Source organism: Mustela nigripes, chromosome 1, assembly GCF_022355385.1.
Source record: "Mustela nigripes isolate SB6536 chromosome 1, MUSNIG.SB6536, whole genome shotgun sequence".
Lineage (NCBI taxonomy): Eukaryota > Metazoa > Chordata > Mammalia > Carnivora > Mustelidae > Mustela > Mustela nigripes.
The window spans coordinates 13,200,936-13,216,992 of record NC_081557.1 but is presented as its reverse complement, the minus strand read 5'-3'; the positions used below and the strand labels follow the sequence as shown (position 1 = coordinate 13,216,992).

The window sequence follows — 16,057 nt, the reverse complement described above, 5'->3', positions numbered from 1 at the left end:
ATGAGCCTCATCAAAGATCTTCCAACTTCTATTCTTGCTCTTATCTAAGTCTAATCAACAGCAGGAATAATCTGTCCAAAGCAATATGTCTAATGTCACTTCTCCCACAATGAAACTCTACTATGATGACTCCTTATCACACCAGGATAACATTCAAACTCCTGAAGGCTCTGTGTCATAAGGCATTTGCCCAGGTTTCTGACCCCATGTGTAACATGTCCCCTTCAGTCCTTCCAGCTCACTTTCTTGCCCTTGGAACACACCAATAGACCAGGTTCATTCCAGTTCCCACTTTAAGGATTGTGCACTATACTTTCCCACAGGTGGTTTTGGTTTTCCCTTTCATCTCTATAAGGAGGCCTCTCCAGACTAAGGTGGGACCTCTTATCAGACACCATCACTCCACACCCATTCATGTGTTTATTCCATGGATTATCCAGCATTTTATTTTGCTTAAATCATTTACCCATGTTGGAAATTGTCTTGCCTTTTAATGGGTTTCCCTGTGCTTACTCTGCTCTGCACACACACTAGGATGCAACTTCCATGAAAATCATATCCATATGTTCCTATTTCCTATGTGATCCTGGTGCCTAGTGCAAGGCCTCCCATATGACAAGTGTAATAATATCTATTGCATCGACATTGCACATTTCACATAAAATCAGTGAATTTATGTTTTTCCTCAAAAAGACAGGATTTTGCTATTCGGTTTCTTTTTCAACTTTGGTTCTGGCTCAGACCTGGTGACTTAGATCTTAAATTCTGGATTCAAAGTGACTTACTTGAATTCCATATGCATATTGTACTACCCCTGCAGTCATGGCTGACTCACTTCCCATCTCTGAGAGGTAGTTCCTTTATCTATAAAATGCAGATAATAACAGTGCTTATGCCATAAGGTTGTGCACAGACTCAACAAGACAATCCGTGTAAAATCTTTGAGCCCAATGTTTCCTAATGGCCAACACTAAATACGTTTTATTAGTATTACCAGTGTTGGTTTGGTGCTCTCAGTAGTCACCACCATAAAGTAGAAGGGGCAGATTTCCCCACCAGAGAGTATGCCTCTTTCATTCACACCCATTCATGTGTTATTCTGGATTATCCTTCTAGCCCAGTCGGCATTTGTTCCATCAAAGGACGACTAGAACAAGGTCTGTTACTTAGTAGGTAACCAGGCAACAGATTCAAATTTATTGAGCACTTCAATAAACACGGATTAAATTACTGAATGCATGATTCCATCCTTAAATCCATGAAACCTGAAGTCCAAAGTCTCCAAGAGGTTAGGTAATTTGCTCATGTTTACCCAGTTAGGGAGAAAGTCAGGATTTGGACCCAGGCCAACTGACTCTGAGAGTTCATGCTTTAAATCCCTATGCCAGCCAGCCCTATCACTTCATCCATTTTCCTAGGAAGAAGACCAAGAGAGACAGCCTCTTTTTTTTAATTAACATATAATGTATTATTTGCCCCAGGGGTACAGGTCTGCAAACCATTAGGCTTAGACACTTCACAGAACTCACTATAGCACATACCCTCTCCAGTGTCCATAACCCATCCACCCTCTCCCTATCCACCTCCCTGCACCCCAGCAACCCTCAGTTTGTTTTGTGAGATTAAGAGTCTCTTGTGGTTTGGAGAGACAGACTCTTAATATGGCATGATAACCACTGGACACCAAATATGAGAAGAAGAGGCAAAAAAAGCAGGAATTTAGAACAACCTATTGCTCTTCAGTCACAGTTCCTGCCAGGACCTCTATCTCTGGAAGAGAAGAATTTCAACTCTGCAGAATCACTCATTAGGCACTTGCACTCAGGGAAGAGTCCTAAAGAGCTCTCTGAAGTGATGGTCTAGAACTATAGGATAACGCCTGTGAACTTTCTTTTAATGATGCCACGGGACTAATGAAATGAGGCATGGAGATAATCAAGTTAGAAGGGCATGTGAATGGCTTCACTGAGGTTGCAGACAGAGCTTCCACTGAGGAACTTGCCTGTCTGTGCAACATCCCAGAGAGTCAGCAAGGTAAATGACAATGATAACAGGCACTGCAATGAGAAGAAGGGGCACTTTGATTAGGAGAAGACTTCTAGCAATGATAATCCTGATAACCTCTCTCATGGCCAAGTCCTTTGTTGTTCAAGATATATGCATATGCATTCCCTTACTTGCTCTTCCAACACAACACAGATGTGGCTCCCTCTGAGGGAACCACATCTTCCTATTTTATACACAGAGAAACTAAAGTTTAGAGTAGAAAGATCCAGCAGGCAAAAGCGGATTTCCAAAACCAAGATTGGCCCCAGGTTGGAACAGATGGTCCCCAAACTCATAGGAGTAAACAAGATGCAAATTCCCTAAAGGATAGAAACTTGAAAAAAGAAAAACTTTAATGGTCTCAGCTGAGAAGTTCAACACTATGCCCTCAACTCAGCCCCCAGTGTTTGAGATTCTTACGGGAATAGATCTTAATCCAACAGCCCTCAAAAAAACTGCCCTCCCCCATTTGTAGCAAAAGCAAAAATATCACCTTATAGCAAGTGTTTTTCTAAGCAGACCCTTGGACCCAGTATCCCGAAGGAAAATCCAAGCCGAGAAGTCAGAGGAATATAACAGGTATTTTATCTCTGGTTCTTTGCAGACTCCGGAAGATCAAAAGTTGAAACAGAGTAGCAAGATGTACTGATGGAGTGAGCTGGGAGCATTTTTGACATTCAGTTCCTAAAACACTTGAATACTGTCAATGCACAGTAAAAGTTTTGAAGCTAAAAGAGTTCGTCTTGGTTACCAGCTAACACTGTGGGAATGGAACAAGTTGGATCTACATACAACTTAACTTTATTTAAGAATATCTTCGAGTAGAGCAGTAGTTGCTGGGGGCCAGAGGATGGAGGGAATGGGGACATGTTGGTCAAAGGGAACAAATTTTCAGTTAGAAAAGGAATAAGTTCCAGGGATCTGATGTACAGTGTGGTGATTCTAGTTAACAATACTGTATTGTGAGAGTTGTTGTAAGAGTAGATTTTAAATATTCTCACCATAACAACAACATGATAATAATGTGAGGTGAAGGATATGTTAACTATTATTTTGCAATATACATGTGTATCAAATCCTCACAATCACATCTTAAACATCTACAATATTACATTCAATTTTATGTCAATAATATTGGGAGGGAAAATATCTTTGAAAGATGCACATAAAAATTCCATAGTCATTTAATATAGAAATTATTCCTAATTAGAGCAACACTCCTTATTTGTATATAATGGACTCCCTATTGTGTCTTTCCTTTAGCTTGTGGGCCAACATCACCATGCATTTGTTCAAATACTTCCTCTGCTTGGAGCTGCTTTCCCTGGCCATACATGTCTCTTTCTTATATAATCCCAAATACAGTTCTAGAACCAATTGTAAAGCCACTTATTTTAGGGAAGTTTTCTATATCCTGTGATACAATGAGATTAGTTTGCTGAACTAAAGTCAAACAGCATATGGTTTGTATCTCCTTTGAACACTATTAACTTTAACTTTTGTCACAGAGAACCAACATAAAAATTGAACTTGAGGACTGGATGTAATTAGCTTACCAATTTAGATCCAAAATCTCTGACCATTGTTTTCAACACCTGAGATGTTGGATTTTTCCTTTGGACTGACCTCTTTTAACCCTTAAAATGGTAATAGTCTCATTTCTCTAATGTCGTGTAAAGGAAGTGTGGCTTTAATTAAAAAAAAAAAAAAAACTGGCAGCATTTTGACTTGCTGAGAGTTAGTTCAGTATTCCTATAAACTGCACTTGAAAGGCAACTTAGGGTGTGTAAAACATATACAAGACATACTTAATAATTAAAACAAGACATACAGAATATACAACAAACACAGGTAATCACCAGATATCTATGAATATAAAATATCACCAATACCATAGAAGCACCAGTATTATATCTTACTGTAATTAGTCAAGAAGCACTTTCCTCAGCATTATGATTTTAAAATTCGGGTAGAGAAATGTAGGCCTAGGACACGTGGGTGGCTCAATAGGTTGTCTCTGCCTTCGGCTCAGGTCATGATCTCAGGGTCATGGAGCCCTGGGCTGGAGCCCCACATCGGGATCTCTGGGCAGTGAGGAGCCTGCTTCCCCTTTCTCTCTGCCTGCCTCTCTGCCTACTTGTGATCTCTCTCTCTGTCAAATAAATAAATTAAATCTTTTTTTAAAAAAAAGTTTTAAGAATTTTAGAGCGTACATCTAATGAACCCTCTAATCTATCAGTATCAGAAGATTTTTCAGTTTCTTGACCTTTTCTCAATGGAAAATATTATTAATATTTTATGCTACCTCTATTTACTCTTATTTTTTGACCTGTTTACCAATTTCTAAGCTCCCCATTTCTTCTTGTTTCTGAAACTTTTTTAAGGATCATATAACCCTCTTCTGAGCAACAGTCCTTACAAGCATATTTAGTGCGCAACATTTGGTGGTAAACTCTCTCCATTTGTTTCTGTACGACAGTGTTTTATCGATGTTTTTCATTAACTTCTTACATATAGATGTAAAACCTTCATAATAGTTAAAATGATGGTTCAGTGAGCACTGGGATGCACTTCACCTACATTAACCAATTATTTTTCTTTCCCTTTTGCTTTATCTCTACTCAGAAAAATGGACAGATGAGAGATATCTGGCATGTCCCTTTTGCAAACAAAGAAAATCTCTATTATAACCACCTGTTCCCACCAAAGAAATTTGATATTGATGAAATTACATTATATATATTCACTATTATAATTTCCCCCACTTTGCTCGCAATATCTTTAGCAGATGTTGTATTTGCAGATCCAGGAGCCAGTTAAGGATTGTATATTGAATTTAGTTGCAATGTCTTCCCACTCTTATTAAATCTAGAACCGTCTCCTGCTTTGTATTATATTTGTCTGCTTTTTATGAAATTGATATTTTTTAAGTGTCTAAGCCAGTTAATTTGTAGAATTTCCTATCATCCAGATTTTTTCAAGTTGCTCCATGATGATTAGATCCAAGGGAACCATTTTTGGCATTAAAACATGAGTGATTCTGTTGTCCTTCCTTCTATATATGCACATGTATATGCATGTGTGTACATATATAAAATGAGAGGACTTTCTGGCATGAAAAGATGGGAGTTGTATGCTAAGGATAGTTGTAGAAAGACATTCTGAAGTCAAACATGTGTAAACCATGACCAGACCTCAGAAAATTTCTCTAATTCATGCTTCTAATTTCAGGAGCTTGACCAGGATTAGATGGATAAATGGCTGAGAAAAACCTGCTAGTAAAGAAAAGGTGCAAAATCATATTTGAATATTGTTGCCAGCAAATAGGGATACCTGTTTAATACAGTGGAAACATGTGTTAATATATGTTTCTTAAAATCACACATATTAGAAGTGTATCTTCTATGAGATCTTCAGCTTTGAAAATGAATCCATGGCTCACATATCACTTTTTATGTGGTGATTACTTATCAGGGCAGTAGTAGAAATATAGAAAACAATATATCTTTTTTGTGAGTGTTTGCCATAAGAAGTGAACTTAAAAACAGGTGGCTGAAATATAAGAAACTTATTTTAAGAAGTTGCAAAGATTCTCTTTCTGTTCTTGGTCATCTTCTTCTTGGTCCTTTCTAGACTTCAGTAGCCATGACAAAAGAAAATAGCACTGAAGTGACTGAATTCTTTCTTCTGGGATTTGGTGCCCTATACAAGTTTTGATACATCCTCTTCATTGTATTTCTGGTCATCTGTGTGACTACTGTGGAATGATCCTACTCATCAAGACAGATTCCAGATTTCAAACATCTATGTACTTTTTCCTACAACATTTGGCCTTTGTTGATATTTGTTATTCCTCTGTTATCACTTCCAAGAAGCTGCAAAACTTCGTATTAGAAAATAAGTCTATATCATTTGAGGGCTGTGTAATACAATGATTGTTTTATGCAACATTTGCACTCAGTGACTGCTATGTCCTGGCTGCTATGGCAGTGGACCATTATGTAGCCTTCTGTAACCCACTTCACTATCTCACAATCATGTCCCAAAGAGCCTGCCCCCAATTGGTAGCTGGTTCATATGTCATGGGTTCAATAAATACTTCTGTGCATACAGGTTTTACACTTTCACTGTACTTCTGCAAATCCAATACCATCAATTACTTTTTCTTTGAAGTCCCCCCAATTCTCGCTTTTTCATACTCTAACATTGACATCAACATCATGCTCCTTGTCTTTGTAGGATTTAACTTGATGTTCACTGTGTTGGTTGTCATCTTTTCTTACATGTATATCATGGCTGCCATCCTGAAGATGTCTTCTGCTGCAGGAAAGAAAAAAGCCTTCACCACATGTGCCTCCCACCTGATAGCAGTAATTAGTTCCTGTAAAACCCTATCACACATGTACTTGCAGCCTCAGGCTAACAATACCTAGGGGAATATGAAAGTGTCCTCTCTTTTATGGCATTGTGATACCCATTTTGAACCCCCTGATCTATAGCCTGAGAAACAAGGAGGTGGTTTCACTTATTTGTGGAGCATAACAAATAGCCTAGAGGACATGGGGAGTTAGAGAGGAGAAGGGAGTTGAGGGAAATTGGAAGGGGAGGTGAACCATCAGAGACTATGGACTCTGAAAAACAATCTGAGGGTTTTGAAGGGGCAGGGGGGTGGGAGGTCAGGGTACCAGGTGGTGGGTATTATAGAGGGCACAGATTACATGGAGCACTGGGTGTGGTGCAAAAATGATGAATACTGTTATGCTGAAAATAAAAAATAAATTAAAAATAAAATAAAATAAGCTCTAAAAGTGATGAAGAAAAAGTTCTTCTAGGCTGGACCCAAGTTTTTAAAATCAGCACATCAGAGCATCAGGTAGGGATATTTGACCATTGTGTAATGTTTCTAAAGTTGGGAACACATTCACGTCTTAGGCCAATGCTTTTCAATAGGTAAGTTCTTAAGATGCAAGAAATATGGTAACATCTCTTGGAACTAATTTCCTCCTGAATAGAGTTTGAGAAATATGTCTCAGACTTTCCATATTTTATTGAGATTATTTAAAATATTAAAAAGTATGTACAGACTTCATAAAGTATTTAGTTGCTTGAAATATATTTCAGATGTGTTCTTAAAGACTAGAAAACCTCCATTTTGTAGATAATCAATATTAAAATTGAAGTTCATTATTTTCCTTTCACTTAAATGACTTCCCTAAATTATTTACAAAGAAACTTTTCATATGTTCTGTTCCAATTATTGTATAAGCATGAATGTAAAATAAATGCACTATTTTGTAAAATCCCTTGTGACTCTGGCTATCCTTCCTACTTAATAGTTCCATATTAGTTACATTCTCTAGTATTTGAAAACACTTATTTCTTATATGATTATGACTTATGTTTGTCATTAGTTACCCTCTTCATTCCAAATCCATCTCTTTCTTGCATAAGGTAAGGAAACTTCCAGAAATATTTTCTATATCTCTCCCTACTTAAGATAGAAAAACTAGAATGTAGATTGATCCAAAAACCTAAACAATTTACTTATGAAAGGGCATCAATCATTTTAATCTAGAAAAATAACTTTAAACCATAGGAATTCAATGAGAAGTTGAAGGGAGTCCAAGAGCCCTTTGAATCAGGAAGATAAGCTGTTACCAGAAGTGTTTAAGTAAGTAGATTGAGGACAAATGATGGGAACCACCACATGAATCTAAATAGGCCATGCTAGTTACATGAGAAAACAAGTTTCACATGAAAATTACACCAGACAGACTAATGATCTGTCAGAAAATGTATTGTTAAGTAAAGCAGAAAGAAACGGAAAACAAAAAGAGAAGAAGAAATATTTTTCAAATATGATATTTTGCATCCATCCTGAAAGAAGAGAAAAAATTAACCTGGAGTCGATGTGGGATGACCCGAGTCTTCCCAGCAAAGACTCCACGTAAAGGAGGAGACCTTCTATAAAGGGAAGGTCCGAGTACCTTCAGAAACCAGGATCAGGATCAGTTGCTAAAGAGTTATTAGCAAATTAGACAAAGGGTGCCCTGAGACCCTGGAAAATCAGAGACTAATGTACAATATGGTGTCTATTGTTAAAATACTATATTGTATATTAGAAATTTGCTAAGGAGGCAGAAAAAGGAAAATTGTAATCATATAAAGTGACGGATATGTCAATGAGTTTGATTGTGGTGATCATTTTACAATGAATACTTGTGTCAAAATATCAAGATGTACATTTCAAATATATATAAACTTTGCCATGTATACCTCAGTAAAGCTGGAGGGGAAAGATGATGAAACAAAAACTTGGTACATTTTGGGAAGTCTAAATGGCCAAGATGGAAATAGGGTGCAAAATGGAGAGTCACAGAGTACTCTGCATTCAATTACCAAGGTGAAAGAAATCCCAAAAGGAAATAAGTTCTGTGACACATGGACATAAGCAATGAAATCTGTGAAATTTATATGAAGAAAGAAATGGTTGATCTGGGCTGTGACAGGGAATGGTCAGGGATTGTTAGCACTTATCCAAAAGAAAAACTTCCCTTTCCCCATATAGAGTAGTAATGGTCTGATGCATAATCATACATTGTTTCATCAGTCGCCAGCTACACCTTATTGTTTCATAAATCATCAACAGCCCATGATTTAAAGGGTGTTTCAGGTCTGGCAACTGTCTCTAAAACATTATGATAGAAACTCAATTAGTCAACCAAAATTTGAAGTTGATGATGAGCCAGATGACTAACTTTACAGAAAATATTAGTCTAGACCAAGATGGAAGAAAATATAGCATCACACACAAAAATTTGGAACAAGAAAGACACAAAGAAAAAGAATACCTACAGAAGCTGAAAGACAAATTGTCTACTCACCTCCTGCTGCAAAATGTAGCTGGTTGTCCATTCTCCTTTTACTCCTGCTTTGTGTGGAAGATGATGCAGTCAGGTAAAAAGATATTACACTTCTCAGCTTTCTTTGTAGCTAGGATGGCATATGTCTTAGTTTGTTTTGCTGGGATACGTACTTGGGTAAAGATAACATATGCAGGAGGTGTGAAGAATTAACCATAACCTAAAGAGCAGTCTATTCTATGTCTTCAGCTACTGGGGTGATCTGTAAGCCCCTGGAATATCATTCCTGACAGGGGCGTCTTTGTTTTCCTGGAGAATTTGGCCACTGAACAACCTAACATTGTGATTTATCATAGAAGCTTTGAGACACGCCTCATTAGTTCTAACGTTCAGAGAGACTTGGGGGCTAAAGCTGAGAAGGAGAGATCAGCCACATGAAAAATATGTCATACCTATAACCACAAAGAATCTGGATATTAAAGGTGAGTCTCCCAGGTCAGCAGTACTCCATGTGTGTTGCTACATGTTGATGTTCTGAGGATGATGGAATTTTTGTGTTTGGATCCTCACAAAATTTGCCCTATGCATTTCTTCCTTTGGCTACTTTTAACTTGTATCTTTTTATTATAGTTAAACTAAAATTATATGTAGAGTTCTTTCCTGATGTGTTAGCCAGTTTGGACTCTTTTACAAATTACCATAGACTGAGTGGCTTCTAAAAAACAGAAATTTGGTTCTGGAAGTTAGAAGTCTGAGATCAAGGTGTCAACATGGTCAGAGAACCGCCTTCTGGATGGCAGACTGCCAATCTCTGCTGTGTCCTCAATGATAGAAAAAGATCTAGAGAGCTCTCTGGGGTCTCTTCTATAAAAGCATGAATCCCACTCATCAGACTACACCCTTGAGATGTGCCTCCTCCAAAATCTTCACCAACTGATACCATCACATTGAAGATTAGGATTTTGACAGAAGGATTTGGAGGGACACAAACATTCAGTCCAAATCACCAGAGTTCAGTGTGTCATTCTAATGAATTGCCAAGCCTGAGGGTGATTGTGGAAAAGCCCCCACATTTGTAACCAGCTGCAAATGGGGGTGGTCCTAAGGACCCCTGGACTTTTGACTGGTGTCTGAAGTGACATCAGTCCAATGGGAACAGTTTTCCCACACTGTGCAATTTGCTAACCTTTTGGGTGGGAGTTATCCCAAACAACAGAGAGCAGGAAGCATGAGATATAGAAAAACAGAAGTAAGGAAAGGGCAAATAACTTAGCTGATTTACACCCTGGAAACTAGAACTCAGTCTCAGTCCCTGAAGGACAAGACTGTTATTCAATCCTTCTGCCCCATTGCATGGAGGTCACCCAAGGTCATCCTCAGGCTTCAGAGACATTCCTGAGGTAGAGAAGCAGAGAGACACTATAGGAAACCCTATAACACACACAGCGCTGTCCACTACAGATGCATGAAATCAAATAGCTGAGGAGATGTAGCACAAGACACTGAGACCTCTGCTACTCATACAACACATTTCCAGCCAGTGAGATGTGAGGGAAAATCTGCTGGATTGGGGGAAAGCTTGCATTTTCCTAATAAAGAGTATATATTTGTATTCATATTCATATACACAAATATATGTTTGTCACCCTACCTTCCTGGATCCTTTTTTCTGCTTTGAAAGGAATGTGATATTTAGAACTATAGTAGGCAGGTCAGACAGTGAGGCAACCAGCACATGGGAAAGATTAAGCAAATTAGAAAAGTGCAAGTCAATGAATGACTGAAAAGAATAGTTTGACCTATGACTAGTTTTACTTGAGTTTTTAGAAAATGAGAAGCTACTAACGTCATCTGTCAATTTAATTTGGGGGGAAAATATGACAGACAATAAGAAAATGAAATGCCAAGTTTGACTAAGCTTATTTTAACTGGTTGGTGAACTCAATTTCAAATTTATAAGATGGATTTGGGTTCAATATTTTGGTTTTATTTTTCTAAATCTCTAATATAATTGCCTCTGTGTGTATTCTTTTAGATTAAGGTGTGATTTTCAAATACAAATGTATTTTACCCAAATTTTCATGGTAAAGGAAATGCCTCCATAGGTTTTCTTTCAAAACGTTACATGACAATTATGATGATTATTTTATCTACTATATTTTTATTTTATTAGAACTCAAATCAGCAAAAATAGAATACTTAAAAATTTGAGATCAATCATGTCAAATAGAATTAAATAATTCCAGACAAATATTGTTACTTTTTCTTTGTAAAAAAAAAAAAAAAAAAAAAGGAAAGTACAAGTCAAAACCTCCAAACTATGGTTATAAAGGAAAAATAAGTCTCTGTTTTGTGAGCCAAAGTAAATTGTTTTTTTTTTCTACCAGGAGTAGAACACATTCCTAAGTGAGACATTTGTCATGCAAATGTCGATTCACCATCATCACTAGCCATGAGGGAAATACAAATCAAGACCACATTGAGATATCACCTTACACCAGTTAGAATGGCCAAAATTAGCAAGACATGAAACAACGTGTGTTGGAGAGGATGTAGAGAAAGGGGAACCCTCTTCCACTGTTGGTGGGAATGCAAGTTGGTGCAGCCACTTTGGAGAACAGTGTGGAGATTCCTCAAGAAATTAAAAATAGAACTTCCCTATGACTCTGCAATTGCACTACTGGGTATTTACCCCAAAGATACAGATGTAGTGAAAAGAAGGGTCATCTGTACCCCAATGTTTATAGCAGCAATGGCCACGGTCGCCAAACTGTGGAAAGAACCAAGATGCCCTTCAATGGATGAATGGATAAGGAAGATGTGGTCCATATACACGATGGAGTATTATGCCTCCATCAGAAAGGATGAATACCCAACTTTTGTAGCAACATGGACGGGACTGGAAGAGATTATGCTGAATGAAATAAGTCAAGCAGAGAGAGTCAATTACCATATGGTTTCACTTATTTGTGGAGCATAACAAATAGCATGGAAGACAAGGGGAGATGGAGAGGAGAAGGGAGTTGGGGGAAATTGGAAGGGGAGGTGAACCATCAAAGACTATGGACTCTAAAAAACAATCTGAAGGTTTTGAAGGGGCGGCGGGGTGGGAGGTTGGGGGAAACAGGTGGTGGGTATTAGGGAGGGCACAGATTGCATGGAGCACTGGGTGTGGTGCAAAAACAACGAATTTTCACGATGAAAATAAATAAATAAATAAATAAATATGTTACATGACAATTATGACGATTATTTTATCTACTATATTTTTATTTTGTTAGAACTCAAATCAGCAAAAATAGGATACTTAAAAATTTGAGATCAATCATGTCAAATGAAATTAAATAATTCCAGACAAATATTGTTACTTTTTCTATGTAAAAAAAAAAAAAAAAAGGAAAGTACAAGTCAAAACCTCCAAACTGTTGTTATAAAGGAAAAATAAGTCCCTGTTTTTGTAAGCCAAAGTAAATTGTGGGGTTTTTTCCTACCAGGAGTAGAACACATTCCTAACTGAGACATTTGTCATGCAACAAGTAATATCGAATATCAATTCACCATCATCACTAGCCATCAGGGAAATACACATCAAAACCACAGGGAGATACCACCTTACACCAGTTAGAATGGCCAAAATTAACAAGAATGAAAACAACCAATGTTGGAGAGGATGTGAAGAAAGGGGAACCCTCTTACACTGTTGGTGGAATGCAAGCTGGTACAGCCACTCTGGAAAACCGTATGGGTGTTCCTCAAGATGTTAAAATTAGAACTACCCTACAACACACTATTGCACCACCAGGCATTTATTCCAAAGATACAGATGCAGTGAAAAGAAGGGGCACCTGTACCCCAATGTTCATAGCAACAATAGCCAAATGGTGGAAGGAGTCGAGATGCCCTTCAACAGATAAATAGATAAAGATGTGGTTCATATGCACAATGGCATGTTACTCAGTCATCAGAAAGGATGAATATCTACCATTTGCATGAACACAGATGGAAATGGAGGGTCTTATGCTAAGCCAAATAAGTCAAGAAGAGAAATACAGTTACCATATGGTTTCACTCATATGTGGAACATAAGGAATAGCACAGAAAACCACAGGGGAAGGAAGAAAAAACTAAGTGGAAAGAACTCAGAGAGGGACACAAACTATAAGAGACTCTGGACTCCAGGAAACAAACTGAGGATTGCATAAGGGAGGGAGTTGAGTGGATGGGGTAACCAGGTGATGGGTATTAAAGAGGCTCATCACAACATGTATTGTGATGAGCACTGGATGTTATACACAACTAATGAATCATTGAACACCACATCAAAAACTAATGCTGTACTGTATGTTGGCTAACTGAACATAATAATAATAAAAAATATATATGTTTACATAGTAGTAACCCTCTTTGTCACATTATGGGCCTATGCCCCTAAATTAAGACTAGCTTTGTTTTTTTTTTTTTCAGATAACCATGTTTTTTGCTGATTATGGTGACAAGGTCAACTTTTTGGATCTAAACACAGATTCTTAGACATATTAAAAAATTGTTCAACCTGGGGTGCCTGCAGGGTTCAGTTGATTATTGACTCTTAGTTTCTACTCAGGTCATGATCTCTTGGGTCCTGAGACTGAGCCCCACCTCTGGCTCCGCACTCAGTGGGGAGTCATCCTGGAGATTCTCTCCCGCTCCCTCTCGCCAAACTCACTCTCAAATAAATAAATCTTTTTCAAAAACTTGTTCAACCTGATTTATAACCAAAAAAAATTTTTAAAGAGTTGTTTTATAACAAGGCAACACACACACACACACATCCCTAATGCCAGTACCATGAATTAAATTTATCCTATCTAGAAAGCTTAAAAGTTTTCAGCAGAAAATAACTGTTGTTTATTCCAATCCAACTCAGCCCCCGGAATCTCAGATTCTTGAGGGAGCTAATATTGATCCCTTAGGCCCTAGCTATAAACTCCCCAATTAGAAGAAAGCACGCAGAAAGACCCTGGAGGCAATCAGCCAGCACCGGCTGCAGAAGGAGAATCTGGAGGCAACTCTGGTGTAAGTAAAACAAAGCAAATCCCATTTTTCAAAATCAGCCACATATCATCCCACTGAGTGCTAGAAATGTTTCACCCAAGACCATGGATAAGCCCTTCATCCCTGGTAATCTAATGGCAGTGGAAGAAGGGATCTTCAGATTAAAAGAATAAATAAATGAAAGCTATTTTCATACATTATTTGCATGGGTTATTATGACCAATTCTGAGTAACCATTCAATGCCAGGCCCTGTGCTGGGAATTTTACATAAATCACCTCACTTTGTCACATCATTACAAGCAGCCTTTACTTCTTTCTCTTCCTCTTCCTTTTTAAGATTTTTTTTATTTATTTGACAGACAGAGATCACAAGTAGGCAGATAGGCAGGCAGAGAGAGAGGAGGAAGCAGGCTTCCTCCTGAGCAGAGAGCCTGATGCAGGGCTTGATTCCAGGACCTGAGATCATGACCTGAGCCGAAGGCAGAGGCTTAACCCACTGAGACACCCAGGCGCCCCTTCCTCTTCCTTCTTAAAACAGTTAAAGCTATCTCAAAAAGAAAAGGTGCTGAAGTTTTTATGTTTAAAGACTTTCTCTCTCCACTCCCATGCCCAGGGATAACCACTAAACATTTGTTATGGATCCTTCTTGAGCTTTTTCATGGATAAAGAAAGTGAGAAAAAAAGAGAATGGATGTGAATAAATGTTTAATTTTTAACAGGGTTCATACTTGGGGCACTTGGTCAGTTAAGTGTCTGACTCTTTTTTTTTTTAAGATTTTATTTATTTATTTGACAGAGAGAGAGAGAGACAGCAAGAGTGGGAACACAAGCAGGGGTGGGGTGGGAGAGGAAGAAGCAGTCTCCATGCTGAGCAGGGAGCCCAAGTTGGGGCTCGGTCCCAGGACCCTGGGATCATGACCTGAAACAAAGGCAGAAGCTTAATGACTGAGCCATCCTGGTGCCTCAAGTGTCTGACTCTTGATTTTGGCTCAGGTCATATCTCAGGATCTTGGGATCTAGCCATGTGGGGCTCCTTGCTCAGTGAGAGTCTGTTGGAGATTCTCTCTCCCTCACTCTCTCCCCCCACCCCAGCTCCATGCTCAAATAAGTAAAGAATTTTTTTTTTTTTAAGTGCCCATGCTTTACGTCTTACTCTGCAGATTGCTTTGCTCATTTAACAATATGACAGGAGCACCTTTCTATAAGAGCCCCATATTTTCATCACACTTTTTGGATCCCACAATATGAATCTATTATTTATTTAGCTCTATTTCCAAATTTTTGTTTTACAAAAATGTTATACTGTTATAATAAAAATTATGACCTTCTAAGCAATTCTGTGCTCCTATCTTATAGACAATGGAACTGGGGCCAAGGAGAGTTACATACACACTTTGTCTCTATGGTGTGACCACAATTCAAACCCAGGTCAGCCTATTTCCTTTCTACCACATGGTACTGAATATAAAGGATGCTTCAGAAGCACCAGGGTTCTGTATGGGTTAATCATGCTCATAATACTCAAATACTTTTGGTAGGGGTGTGTCCCTTGTTCTGGTTTTTCATAGCTCTTGAAAATTGCTATGAAAATTGTCCCCCAATATGTCATATGTTTTATTTAAATTCAAGATGATTAACCTGAAATGGTAAATGTCATTATGCTATCAAGATTTTAAGTTGAATGGACCCATGACCAATTCTATCTTCCTCTGACAAGTGCATTTATGTACTGGTGCAAACTCCTTGAAAACACTGCACTTCAACCCCTACCCCTCACTAAATATTGAAAAGGATTATTTCTTTTTCCATCACTACAGAGTTAAGCCACCCTATTTATTCCTCATGATATTTGGAAGAACCAGACTGCCCAGGAAACATTAACAACAGGTTTAGTGTGTTATACTCCCCACCACTAAAGTCACAGTCTGATCTAAAACTATCTCATCTCAGATCTACAGCTCTGCCTGACATTACTGATTCCAAGGTACAGGAGCTTTCTACTGATGTCTTGAGGTTGTGGCTTTTCCTTGTGAGGGACTTCTGTTATTGCATAGTACTGAAGGTTCATGAAAATATATTTAAGATAATGTAACAACCATCCATGGAGCCACCA

The 16,057-nt window shown here is 38.1% G+C and overlaps 1 pseudogene; it reads left to right on the top strand.

Annotated features, from left to right (window-relative positions):
* The first annotated feature begins 5,691 nt into the window (after window positions 1-5,691).
* On the top strand, window positions 5,692-13,439 carry LOC132020230 (olfactory receptor 5AK2-like; annotated as a pseudogene).
* Window positions 13,440-16,057: the final 2,618 nt, after the last annotated feature.